The 12,262-nt window shown below is 45.4% G+C and overlaps 1 protein-coding gene and 1 long non-coding RNA gene across 2 annotated transcripts in view; one reads left to right on the plus strand and one right to left on the minus strand.

Moving 5' to 3' along the window:
- Positions 1–11,917, minus strand: part of PUM3 (pumilio RNA binding family member 3) — a 236,768-nt gene extending 224,851 nt beyond the window's left edge. The window contains exon 1 of the mRNA XM_063913956.1: positions 11,628–11,917. The gene's annotated coding sequence lies outside the window, so the exon portion shown is untranslated. The remainder of the gene's footprint in view (positions 1–11,627) is intronic.
- LOC134912773 (uncharacterized) lies at positions 1,506–3,796 on the plus strand. Its single transcript, XR_010176987.1, has 4 exons — positions 1,506–1,716; positions 1,801–2,173; positions 2,485–2,506; positions 3,518–3,796. It is a non-coding gene; the product is annotated as an uncharacterized LOC134912773 (long non-coding RNA).
- Positions 11,918–12,262: the final 345 nt, after the last annotated feature.

The following is a 12,262-nucleotide window of genomic DNA, read 5'->3' on the forward strand; positions in this document are numbered from 1 at the left end:
CACAGATATATTTTGCAAGTCCATTTTTGTAAATAAACCTGTGCTTCTTTGATTTGACTGTCATTTTTGTTCTCTTGTAGGAGTTGTTTTTTGGGTGAGGAAACCCTTGTATATTTTGAGTTTTTGGTGTGCAAGAAAACACAAAAACTTTATTGATTTTGGATCAGGTAAGTGCCCTTTGCCTGTGTTGTTGTTTGTTTGTTTGAATGGTCTGTATGTTGTTTTTGACTGTCATTTTTGTTCTCTTGTAGGAGTTGTTTTTTGGGTGAGGAAACCCTTGTATATTTTGAGTTTTTGGTGTGCAAGAAAACACAAAAACTTTATTGATTTTGGATCAGGTAAGTGCCCTTTGCCTGTGTTGTTGTTTGTTTGTTTGAATGGTCTGTATGTTGTTTTTGACTGTCATTTTTGTTCTCTTGTAGGAGTTGTTTTTTGGGTGAGGAAACCCTTGTATATTTTGAGTTTTTGGTGTGCAAGAAAACACAAAAACTTTATTGATTTTGGATCAGGTAAGTGCCCTTTGCCTGTGTTGGTGCCTGTTTGTGTTTGTTCAAAGTGTTGTTATTATGTTTCTTTGCCATTTTGTAAAGACAAGTATTTTTTCTTACCTGGATTGATCTGCAAAGTAGTGTTTTTCTTGCCTGGCCTAGCTACTAAATGGTTTTTTTTTGTGACTTGATTGAATTTTTTCCTTTATTTTATTTTTATTTATATTTGTTTTATGGTGTTTGTGATGTGTTTGATGCTCAGAAATCTAGAAACTTACATTTTTGGTTTTTCTCAAATTAACATATGTAGTTTTTTTTTTTTTTTTTTACATTTTGATCCTGAATTGAACCCAGAAATAATGTCGTACGCTCCTGCAGTAAGTTGACTCCACCTTTTTTTATACATTTATTGTTTGTATATTTTTTAATAAATAATTTTGGAGTATTAAACATTTTTTTGTTTTTATCTCAAAAAAGTGTGTTATGTCGATATTTATCGCAGCAGAAGCCCTACCTCCCCAACCCACGCCAGCACTCCCACCCCAACCGCCAGACCCACAACCACAACCGGCTCCTCATCAACCAAGGCAACGGAGGCGTGCTAGGCCACCAATTTTCAGAACCCGTGTCCTACTTTTTGGGATGCCAGATGATGTGGTGGTGCGTAGATACAGGCTGCCACCACATCTAATCCTAGACACTCTCTCCATAATAGAGAGTGATCTGGAGTCTGAAATTCGGTATCCTACAGCAATACCACCATTGACACAATTCCTTGCTGTGTTACATTTTTTGGCTACAGCCTCATATCAACATGTTGTGGGAGACCTGGTTGGCATGTCGCAGGGCCAGTTCAGTAAGGTCCTGCGGCGTGTCTGCCAGGCTTTCCTAAAGCGGGTGAAGCAATTAATTGATATGCCTTTGGATGTTGGTGCCCTAGATGTGGTGAAGCGGCAATTTGAGGAAGGTGGTAGTCGCTTCCCACATGTTATTGGGGTTGTGGATGGCACACATGTTGCTATTCAGCCACCAAGACATAATGAAGAAATTTATAGAAACAGGAAACTGTTTCATTCTCTGAATGTAATGGTTGTTTGTGGGCCATCCCTCCAGATCCTTTCCCTGAATGCCAAGTTTACTGGAAGTTCACATGATGCATATGTCATTAGACAATCAGGGATATGGCAGAGATTAAGAGCAAGTCAACGAGCAGACATGTGGTTATTGGGTGAGTTTGAAGATATTTTTTATCTTAAAAATAAATGAAATTTTATAATATACTCTTTTTAATTTAAGGTTTTTCCTCAAACAGGAGACCGTGGATATCCTTGCACCCCCTGGCTCATGACTCCTTACCGTAATCCCAGGCCGGGACCACAGATGGCATTTAACTCCGCGCTTACTGCCACTAGGCAGCTGGTGGAGCGCACAATTGGTGTCCTTAAAGGGCGGTTTCGTGTGCTCCACCGCACTGGTGGCGACATCATGTATTCGCCGGAGATGGCAAGTAAAATAGTGGTCCTGTGCGCAATACTACATAATATCGCGGTAAGGAGTAGTGTAGAGCTTCCTCAGGCAGAGGAATTGCCTGATGAGGAGCCAGGGGTTGTTCGACACTTCGGTGGTGGGAGTGTTACACGGAGGGGGAGCCAAGTGAGGGCAAGGATTGTTGCCGAATATTTCAGGTATAGTGTTTTTATATTATTTTTATGTTAAAAAAACAAAGCACAGTATGCTTATGTTTTGTTTGTAATGTTGACATTTTGTTTGAGATTGTAAGGTCATTGTGTAATGGTTTTGGAGTTTTTGTTTATTTGTCATTTTTAAAAAAGTAAAAATCCGTTAACACGTTAAGCTTACAATTTGAGATTAGTACAAAATATAATGTGATGTGGCTAAATAGTGTCCTTATTTGTTTTATATCCTAAAATCTTGATTATTTAAACAAACACAAAAACAAATGAAATTGAATGTTGCCCACTTTGTGACTGTCCAGCTGAATGATCACACAAACTGTGGTGAGTACACAGATATGTTTACAATTTTATTCAAAACTGTGTGTCTCTGTGTCTGTTTGTGTTATGGGTTTTTTTTTTTTTTTTGTTTTTTTTTATGCTAAAATTTACTTCTGCGGATGCGTTTTTCCGCTCGTGCGAAATAACACTGCTCTTCACAGCATTGCAAAGATCAATAAAGTTATTAGAAATGACAACAGATTTATGACCAATCACATGCTAACAGACGCTATAAATATATGCCCAAATAAGGAAAACGCCATTGCCAAGATGCGTGCTGCACCGTTCACCAGGCGTGAGCTCCGCGTCCTGGTTGCGGTGATGGACCGCCGCGTAGGCCGCGTTGGGCGCTTCATCCCAAATCGGGTGAAGCGCGAGGCCTACGCGGAGGTCCGCCGCCTGCTGCGGACTCGCGTCCGCAGCAGGCGGTCAATCATTCAACTTGAGAGGAGATGGAGTGATCTCCGCAGGAGGACTCCCGAGCTGTTGGCGGAGATCCGCCAGCAAATACGTTCTATGCATACACGAAGTAAGTTACATTACATAAGAATATTAGCAAACATTGTGCAAATTTACACTAAGTGGTAGGCTAATTGCAACGCTGAGTGTGTTTTTTTACAAAATAGGACAGTGTGTGTGGTTAGGGCAAACAGTACTGACTGTAGCAAACTGTCACCAAACAAGTGCATGTTTTCAAGAATTAATAACCAGCCAGGAAACTGTTCCCAAATACTTGATCATTGCTGCCTATATAATAAGGTGCCTTGAATACTGATCTGGTGATGTTGCCTAGACCAATCAATATGACTCAATGGACTAGATTACGGAATGAGCTTCAAAGTAAAAGTTAGGACTCATTTTGTTTGCTGTGGCCAACATGAATAGGATTTATACATGTTTGATTTTCATTTCTAAAAAACACTGTATTTTACATGGAACAGAACATTGAAAATTGAAATTGTTTACTATGTAATTTCACATGTAAACTAAATGTTGTCAAAAATATTATTATAGGACAACAACAACGGCAGACCTCTCCGCCCCCTTCCCCTTCCCAGTCCCCCTCCCCTTCTCACTCCCCCTCCCCTTCTCACTCCCCCTCCCCTTCCCAGTCCCCCTCATCTTCCCAGTCCCCCTCATCTTCCCAGTCCCCCTCAGCTTCCCTGGCCCACACCACTTTACACTCCCCTTCTCACCACACCTCTCCATCTCTTTCTGGGACCCCTTCTCCTCCTTCCCATACCCCTTCTCCTTCAACTTCTAAATCACCATCTCTGCCCCCCTCACCCTCTATTGGCTTAAATTTCTCTCTGCCCCCCTCGCCCTCTCAATCAGACCCCCCCTCTGAAATTCCAGCACCAATCCAGCCTCCTTCCCCCATCCAGCCTCCTTCCCCAATCCCTCCTCCTTCCCCAATCCCTCCTCCTTCCCCAATCCCTCCTCCTTCCCCCATCCAGCCGCCTTCCCCCATCCAGCCGCCTTCACCCATCCAGCCAACATCCCCACCCAGTGAATGGGCAGAGGAAGCCCCTGAAGCCAGTTCAGGGAGTGTTCATGTTGCCGTGGAAAGTAATTTTTATTTTTTTTTTGTTAAAAATGATTACCTACTTACACTTACAATGACAAAACATGCAGTGTTGTACTGTTTGAAATCTTGTACCAAGGACAAAAATTTGTGTTTTTCTTCATGGTGTACATGTTGCATTTACATATTTGTGAGTGTCATTATATGTACAGTGTTTATGTGTGCAATGTTTTGTGTGTCCACTCTAGGTTGACACTCATTAGGTAGCCAGGGTTGCCAGGACAACAGGGTTTATATGTGGGTTTTTTTCTGGGAAACAGTTAGACCTGAGTGGAGTTTAGTATGTTGTTGGTCTTTTACACTTGTGCCTGTGTAGTCTTAATATTTGCACTTACAAAACACATGCTTCACTTTGTTATGCAGCCTAATGACACAGTGATTTGTGTTGTGAAAGTTACACTCACAAAATGACTATTTGTTAAAGTCAAACCTGTTTGCAATTATTTAGTAAGGGCAGCTTTCAGGGAGTGTGGGAATGCTAGGATATGTTGGCCTTCTGAAGATGTTGATATGCAGTGTGATGATGCAGCACCAAACCCCTTAAAAATATTAAAAAAACACTCCAGATGTGAATGAATGCCAACATGGTGTAACAGTGACGAAGATGGTAGTTATCTTTAACATGGGATGTCGCCCATAGCAACCAATACAAATAAACTTTACAATTGGGGAACCACTTCTACAAGATAATCATCTTATTTTGGCTTGTTTGCTATGGGCAACGCTCCATCTTAAAATGAACTCACATAGTAGTAAATGTAGCCCATGGTCTAGAATACTGTAAAAAGTATCCAAAAAAGCCTGAGCAGGCTTGTGTGTTTTTCTGCTAATGATTGTACCATAAAACAGCCATGATGTATAAACTTTGCCATTAAGCATGCCTGTCCAAACTGCGCAACTGCAACTGTAGAGAAACTACACATCCCAGCATGCCCTGACACAGGTTTGGCATTCCCTGGCCCCAAAACTGAGTTAACGCATGCTGGTATATGTAGTTTCACACCAGCTTGAGGGATGCAGTTTGGACATGCCTGCATTAAAGTGTGCTTTGTGCCTTGCTTGTATAATAAGCAATGTGAGTAAGTTAGTAATGTTTATGTTATCTTTTAATTTCAGATGTTGCCGTTGGAGATCCCACATCGTTGCGGGAGATTGTGGGAAACATGAGGCGACATCTCCAGGCCTTGCTGGGTCTGCTAGATGATATGGAAAATTTTTGTTAATTTTTTTATGTTTTTTAAAACCAAAAATTATCTTATCATTTCTAAAAATCTAAAAAAATAAATAAAAGAAAATTATTATACTTAAGCGGGTGTTTATTATTTAATAATGCAATAAAGGAACAGCAGATTGCAGAACAAACATTTCTTACATTAAACATTTCATACAGCTAACGTAAGTTATTTTAAAAATCTAAAACAAACATGTTATTGGCTAAATAAACATGCAAAAACCTTCATTCACATACAAAAACTCTACTTTAATAAATACACAAAACACATTAGACCAAGCACATTGCAAACATCTATATTTATATTAAACATGTAAATAGAAATAGGTTCTTTTATGGCTACAAAGTGTTCTTCAGGTATTTATAAAATACTTAATTGATCATGAACATTACAATTCAGTCACTAATTGGATTTGTAATTGAGGAGGGCTTGTGGACTTTTAATTGGAAGGTGTTATTCCACTTAATAGTAAAAAAAAAACAATGTGGTGCGTTTCTCCGCAAAAGTGAGCACTTTAACTGATAAATGTGTAAATCTACGACTACCTAGTATTTTTACGAATAAGTATGTGTTAATGCGATGGGTTCGCATTGCTGCGATGTTTTTGCATTGCTGCGATGTCATTTGGCGTACGCCCACTTTGTGTAATAATGCGTGCGAATGAGCAAAAATACGTTGGGGGCGGATGTTCGCAAAATTACTACATTAACGCAACTTTACTAATAGGTTGTGCGAACGAAAAACTTAGCGATCAACTCGGAATGAGGGCCATGGTTTTGCCCAACTGCTAACAGAATTCCTGCTGCGATCAACTTGGAATTACCCCCTATGTTTTTCTTTTTAATGTCTGTGTGGCTTGTGTATTGCTGTATTACTCTATTCTTCTGTATTACGGGCCTAATTCAGAGTTGATAGCAGCAGCAAATTTGTTAGCAGTTGGGCAAACCCATGTGCACTGCAGGGGGGGCAGATATAACATGTCCACAGAGAGTTTGATTTGGGTAGGGTGTGTTCAAACTGTAATCTAAATTGCAGTGTAAAAATAAATCAGCCAGTATTTACCCTGCACAGAAACAAAATAACCCACCCAAATCTAACTTTCTCTGCAAATGTTATATCTGCCCCCCTGCAGTGCACATGGTTTTGCCCAACTGCTAACAAATTTGCTGCTGCGATCAACTCTGAATTACCCCCTATGGCCCTCATTCCGAAGCTGCTTTTTGCAACCTGTGCGATCAATTTGACGCTGCCTATGGGGGAGTGTATTTTAGCATAGCAGGGCTGCGAATGCTTGTGCAGCCCTGCTATGCAAAAAAAGTTTTGAGCAAAAGAAGAACAGGGTCAGACTTACTTACCCTGTGCGACGGATCCAGCGACGAAGGTCCCGGAATTGACGTCAGACATTCGTGTGGCGGCAACAGGGTCAGAAGTGACGATGCAGTATCTCCTCCTTCGTGGCTTGAAAGTTGGGGTCTCTACATCTTCTGACCAATCCTTCTCCTCTTCAGCTATGTCATCAGTGGGCAGGCGGGACAAGGCGTCGGCATTTCCGTTAGATTTACCACTCCAGTAGACTACCGTGTAGCGAAACCCAGCGAGACGGGATATCCAACGCTGTTCCAGAGCCGGTAGGCGTGCTGTAGACAAGTGTGCCAATGGGTTATTGTCTGTCACAATCTCGAAAGATGTGGCGGCCAAGTAGTTTTTGAATTTCTCGGTTACAGCCCAGACAAGGGCAAGAAGCTTCAACTTGAAGGCCGAGTAATTCTCACAATTCCGTTCGGTCTTCTTCAGGCCCCGGCTGGCGTACGCAATGACTCTCTCTCGGCCATCTTGCTCCTGGGATAGTACAGCTCCTAGCCCACGGTGACTGGCATCGGTATACAGCTTGAAAGGCCTCCCGTAGTCTGGATAGGCTAATAGCGGTGCCTCAATCAATGATGCCTTCAGCTGATCAAAGGAGGTCTGTTGTGCCTCTGTCCACTTGACTCTGGACGCACTTCTCTGCTCTTGACCCGACTTGCCTCGTAGCAGCTCATGTAATGGGGTAGCCACTTTTGCAAAGTTTTCAATGAAGCGCCTGTAGTATCCAACAAAGCCCAAGAAGCTTCGGACATCCTTCACTGTCCTCGGTACAGGCCAATCTCTCACAACACGGATCTTCTCTGGATCTGGCTTCACACCCTCAGCACTGACGATGTGCCCGAGGTATTGCACTTTTGGCTTCAATAGATGACACTTTGATGGCTTTAACTTCAGCCCGCATTTGGTCAACTGGGCAAACACCTCATCCAAGTGCTGGAGGTGCTCCTCATAGCTCCTGGAGTAGATGATGACATCATCCAGGTAAAGCAGGACCATCTCAAAGTTCCTGTGTCCCAAACAGTGCTCCATTACTCTCTGGAAGGTGGCTGGGGCATTGCAGAGTCCAAATGGCATCCTGTCGAACTCGAAGAGTCCCATCGGCGTTGTGAACGCAGTCTTCTCCCTGTCCTCCACAGCCATCGGGATCTGCCAGTACCCACTTGTGAGGTCAAGAGTGGAGAAGTACGTCGCTGTCTTCAACACCGTCGGAGATTCTTCAATTCTCGGCAGCAGATAGGCGTCCTTGTGAGTCACTGCGTTCAATTTCCGGTAGTCCACACAAAAGCGCAAACTGCCATCCTTTTTCTTCACTATCACCAGAGGGGCGGCCCATGGGCTGTGGCTTTCATGAATCACACCCGCATCCTTCATCTCGGAGATCATGTTGCGTACAGGTTGGTACATAGCTGGTGGCAATGGTCTGTGCCGTTCCTTGATGGGAGGACTGCTCCCGGTGTGGATGTGGTGGTACACACTCTCTGCTTTTCCGAAGTCGGATGGGTACTGACTGAAGGCCTGGGCATTCTTCTTTACCACCTGAAGCACTCCCTGGCGTCTTTCCTCAGGGGTGTCAGAATCGCCAATTCGGATCTCCTCCCACCATTGGGTTTCATCTTCAGTAGCCTTGTGCCCGGTCATAGCCCTCTGCTGGACCACCGGCACACTTGTCTCCATCACGTCCTGAAAGTCCACTTAAATCACTTTAGCCACCGGGCAATGTTTGAATAGCTGAATAGGAAAACTGTGTGGGTTCAAGACACGGACTGGAACTCTTCCATGTTCCACCTTTGCCAAGGTCCTCACCACCGCAAATGGTTGTTGTCCATCAGTATCACAGGATTCGATCATTGCCTCGTAGTCCTGTCCACTTGGGCCGATCCTTGCCTTGCACCACACTACATGTTCAGAATTGGGTAGGAGAATTACAGGTCGATGATCAGCTACTCTGGCCTTGCCTACTTCTCCCCTGGCATTAACGAACCTCTTCTGACTCTCAAGCAGCCGTACTGTCTGCTGCAACGTCTTCCGTTCCTGCGGGGCTGCAGATCGCATCTCGAACCGGAGAGCCTCCACCAACTCATCGGGACAATTCTTTAGGACATTCATCCCGAGTATGATGGGAGGTAGGTGTCCACTATTCGCTGTGGTCACCAGACACCCTTGCTGCTTTAGCCTAGCCTTGCCGATCATTAAGTTGGCCTCCCAGTAGCCACGGAACTTTATCTGCTCTCCGTTGCTAGCCAATAGCTGGAGCCATGTGTTTGGTGGCGTCACAATCTCGCTTTCATCCCAATGCTGTTGAAACTCTGCAAGTTGAATCGTAGTCACTTGAGACCCAGTATCCAGAAGAGCTGGTATTTCGACTCCGTTGACCCAAATCTTCAAGTGAGGGCACTTTCCAACATATCGAGGCCACCATTCCTGCGTTGATGGACCTATTGGCGAGGTTCCTCCCGAGGGTCGGTCCCTCGCCTCGGGATCTCGTCGTTTAAAGCCTCACTCTGGCAGTTTCTTTCGATGTGACCGCTCTGACGGCACCGTCTACATATCGGCTGCCCCTGTGAATCGAACTGGTCTGTAGGGCGTCGGCCTGAAGATCTTGGGAAATCCCATCGCCATTGGGAAATGTTCCTTCCTCCGCGCTCGTGGTGCCAATTGCTGCAACCGACTCTCTGTTGGTTCTGTTGAAGTGCTTGTAGTTGTCGACCCATGTCAGACATATCCTGTCGTATCTCTGCCAGTGCGTTGACCAGGCCCTCATCTTGGGCAAGGGCGGATCGGGACTCCTGGGTAACAGTGCCCTTGGTGGTCTGAGGTATACATCGTATGGGCTGCGGGACGTCCTCATGCTCTTCATCGATCAGACATTTAGACGAGAAGTCACCTCCTGGTCTCACCCGGTCCCCTCCGAGAGCATCCATCATCGTCTCTTTAAATTTGGCAAAAGTGCACCCAACATTCTGCCCCTTCCACAGCTTCAGCTGTGCGCGAGTGGCTTCTCCTCTTGCTCCCTTAATAAAAAGGTCGCTAAGGATCTTATCTTTTTGCAGTCCTTCATTTGGGTCCAGAGCTATCACAGCTTGCATCGCCTCATGCAGCCCCAGAGTGAAGTCCCTCAATGACTCGTGAGGCTTCTGTTTCCGGGCATATAGTAGTTCTTTGAGCTCGGTAACTGTCCGTGAGTCGAAGGTGGTCCTCAATTTTTCCAATATGCCCTCGACAGTTGCTCTCTGGTCGTTCTCCCAGGATTTCACCTCACCCAGAGCGGATCCCTTCAGTTGGGCAATCAGTATCGCCACCTGCTGCGCTTCACTCAGTGGGTATAGTTGAAACAAGGTCCGCATATTATCTCTGAAGTCTCTGAAAGTACTCGTGCCAGGGAAGTGGTCATCACCAGAATACGTCAACACCCATGGAGCCCCCATGTAATATGGCATAGTGATGGGTGATGCCATTGCTGCTGGTGGAGGCAGGTTTGCCCGGCTGGGACCTTCCTCCTGGCCTGATCCTTTCTCCTGGGCCGGCGCGGGTGATGAGGGTTCTGGTTCCGACATCTTGCTTTAATCTGATTCGATCCTGTTCGTGGATGCCAAGTTGTCACAGGCCACCGGGTGGTGAAGTGGCGGTGTTTCGTACCTTAATTTCCCCTGATGATGTCGGTCCCAGTCTTCTTGGACTTTGCTTTCTTGTCACTTCTGGATACCCAGCAGAAGGATGAGGATCCCCAAACAGACCCCAGAAAAACAAGTCACCACACTTTTGGACAGTGACTGGTATTTTATTATCACCAATAAGGTGTCACTGCTATTGTGTTAAATGGTTTAGTAGGGTAGAATTGAAATTAAGCAATGTCACTATATATAGGAACAGATCAATATGCAGATCAGCAGTTCGAGATCATATGGTATCACAGGTAATATAGTCAAGCATTAAACATTTTAGTTACATATTACAAATTCACGGCTTTTAGGAGAACTCACAATTGCAAGTATTTCTTCACTATACTCGTAAATGAACTTCTCACAAATTATTTATCGTATACTATTACGTCACTATTAACCATAACCTTAAATGTCTACCAATTGACTGGCAGCAAGTAACCAGGAACGGTGTCCAAATTAGTGTCCCAAGTGTCCACACAGTTGCTGTAGAATTACTATTAACCGTAGTGTTCCTTACAGTATCTCAAGTGCCCACTAGAGAGTGTAGGAGTACAATCCGGCAGTGACTAGTAACTGGGTTTTGTATATTATCTCAGATATCTTATAGGAAGGCTTTCAGTACAAATCCTGAGGTAAATACGGACTAAAATAACTGGATGCAATTCTGTCAGATAGCCACTCACTATCTAGGGTAAGGGGGGGAATCAATACTGTTCGCACGGGCTGGTTCTGTCGGTACTAGTGCTAACTAATATCACTGTCGCTGTCCCCGGGTGACCTTGCGTAGATTAAAAGCATCAAATTCTCCCCCTGGGCTCTGCCTGTCGGACACGGCTGTGCTGCTGCTGTACTGTCTGGCTGACAGGTGTCATATATCTCAGGGCTCTTCCCCTCTCTGCCTGTAGTAACAAATGGGAATATTGCTGCATGAGGGAAGCACCTGGCTGAGTTGGCAAGGGTTGGCTGGCTGTCAAGTTGAGCTGCTGCTGAAATGGCCTCACTGACTGACTGACAACACCTCTTACTGTCTGTCTGACCCTGGCAGCCTCAGGTGATGGGTGACAGGGGTCTTAGGCTGTGCTGACAGACTTAAACAGGGCTGACTGGAGAATGACACAAAAAGGGGTTCTGGCTGTAACTGGGGTATGGCTGGCTGTGCTGAGGCACTGTCACTGAGGTATGGCTGGCTGTGCTGAGGCACTGTTACACTGTTACTGAGGTATGGCTGGCTGTGCTGAGGCACTGTCACAGACACAATGTGAAGGGGCAAGGTTACTCACTGTTCCCCGCAGCTGCACTCCATCCTCTCACTGTCAGGCAGCCTCTTCAGTGCTTCCCAGCTGTGATGACAGAGACTCCATGATGCTTCACTTGCGGCTCGCACGCTGATATGATTCCTGTCAGCACTTCTCTCTCAGCAGCTGCGACGCTTCCCTCCCTAGCGTCTCACTCAGTTGTCGGGCGCAGACGGCTCCACTTGTGACCGCTCACCTTTCGCCGCTGGTCACCCCTTTTAGGGCTCTCTGGACGACAACTCTCCACACTGCAGCCTCACACACTCTCCTCAGAGCAGTAACCCTGCCTCCTCAGCTTCCCGCTCTGTAAAGGTCATGGGGTCAGCCAATCGCAGGGTACTTTTCTCCCAGCTCTCTGGCTGTGACAGTTGGGCTCCTCTGATTCTAGACTTGACTCCCCTGGGTCCTAGTGCCCCCCATGTCAGCTCCTGCTGACATCACTAAAAGTTAGGGGATAGTTAACCTATGCAGTGCTGCGTTGCTAGGCATGGGCCTGTGCTGCAGTGGGAACACCACAGGATAGTGCCACATTCGCCCTCCAAACGCCTTGACACGCCTGCATTCGCCTCACCACGCCTTGAAAACGGTCAGTTGACGCCCCGGAACACCTCCCGCCTGTC

This window comes from Pseudophryne corroboree, chromosome 1 (assembly GCF_028390025.1).
Source record: "Pseudophryne corroboree isolate aPseCor3 chromosome 1, aPseCor3.hap2, whole genome shotgun sequence".
NCBI classification, from domain to species: domain Eukaryota; kingdom Metazoa; phylum Chordata; class Amphibia; order Anura; family Myobatrachidae; genus Pseudophryne; species Pseudophryne corroboree.